We start from the raw sequence: 1,903 nt of genomic DNA on the forward strand, positions 1-1,903 counted from the left end.
AAAAGTATTGTAGCAATTACAACTGCTTTGCTCTATTTTAATTCATGAATCAACATCAGATAGCTATCTAGAGGGATTGATATTAGCATTTATTTTTACTTTCTAACTTAGTAGGAAAAATTGGCACCCTGGGAGAATTTATATTTTCTTGATCACTATTTCTTTTAGAGCACAGCACATAATTTAAGCCTAAGGCAAACAACACAATATATTCTTTATATTCAGTGGTTAATAGATCAGCATAAATTAAATCTACCAGCATATATGCTGGTACTGTTCTCTGGGAATGCTAGAATAAAATACTTATTACTTGTTGTGAGTGACTTGGGGTAAATGTATCCCCTACAGTTGCTGTCAGTCATCTGGAGGCTAAAAGAAAAAGTCTATTGGAAACTGATGTCAACACAAAGTGAGAAGTGCTGAAAAAAAAATTGTTCAAGATATCTTCTGTTCATATGGGATAAAACAAACCAAAACAAAACAAATATATAAAAACTATAATTTAATGTGAAAACAATTCCTTTGTTTGTTTGTTTAAGTCAACTTGAATTGGGTTTGGTCACCTTCAAGTAAACAAGTTCTAACTAAAGCCTACTATGAAGACCATTGTTAAATGTCAAGGCTAACAATCCAATAGGCATACTTGGGAAGAGTCTGATGCATAAGAGTAAAGATAGACTGTGTGTTTCATAGAAAGCATAAAGTGGGAACAACTCAACTTATATAATGTCATTCTTTATGCCGTGATGGAATAGCAAAAGGGCATGTAGCAGAGCTTCACATGGGTGTGTCATTCTGGGCATTCTCTTTCCTTTATCATCTTCTTCCAGCCAAGACATTTCATAATGTCCAATAAAAATGGAATAATTCATAAGCCCCAATGTAAACATGATTCGTCTCTATTTATATAAACAGAATAAACATTAAACCTACCATAATTTCTTTTTCCTTTTAGTTTCTTTACCACTTAATTTTTGAAGAACATTTCATTTCAGAATCACTAAGATACATCTTTTAGAACAAATAAGAAATGGATTTTGTCTTCCATAGGTAGCAGGCAGTCCCCACAAGAGATGGACCCAAAGATCCATAGAAAATAATTGACTTCAGAGAAAAAATGTTTGAGTGTCCCTTATGATAAGTATGTTTAAATATCTTTACAATTATGATGTTTTTCAAATACTTAAAAATGAGCTTTAGGAATTAAAGCCATCATTCTTTCATTCTTATTTCACTGAAGCTCTTGACATAAAATCATGATAGAATTTTTAAGTTAATTCCCAAAAGGGCTCCTTCTGTCTGCTGCAATTTGTGTCTTTCATCTTCACTTTAAATGTGGCATCATTTTATTTAGCTGCTCTTATATTACAAGCACTTCTGCTAACGCTTCTCTATCTTGCTTTAAAATTACCAACATGTCAGAAAAATAAGCTATCTTAAATTTGCACCATTTTTGTTATCTCTCTTCATGTTTATTTTTGCCCTTTACCTAAACCCACAAAAGATGTGACACAGAATCATTGCTATATTTTTGCTGTAAACTTTGGTTAATTTTGAGTTTTATTTTACAATATTTAGCATTTTGAACCTTAGAACTGTGTAGAATTGAGTGAGATTTAAAAATCAGAGTTGATCTATTTGGGGTACAGACTTGGAAAGATGGAAATCTAAATGAAGTTGTCTTAGCTACATATTTTTTTCTTTGATCAATTTTGTAATAATTTAATATTCCAATTTCACTATAAAAGAGCTTGGACCTGAAGTAGTTTCTATTCATCTTTGGTTGGGGCTGGTTAAACTTTGTCATCCATGCATGTATAGAGTAATATATATTCCTTCCCTTAGTTTGCAGGAAATTTAAGAAAGCTTGGACTTTACTTTCATAGCTATAAGGAAGGAAGGA

Source organism: Propithecus coquereli, unplaced genomic scaffold (genome assembly GCF_000956105.1).
Source record: "Propithecus coquereli isolate 6110/MARCELLA unplaced genomic scaffold, Pcoq_1.0 Scaffold187, whole genome shotgun sequence".
In the NCBI taxonomy this organism is placed as follows: Eukaryota; Metazoa; Chordata; class Mammalia; order Primates; family Indriidae; genus Propithecus; species Propithecus coquereli.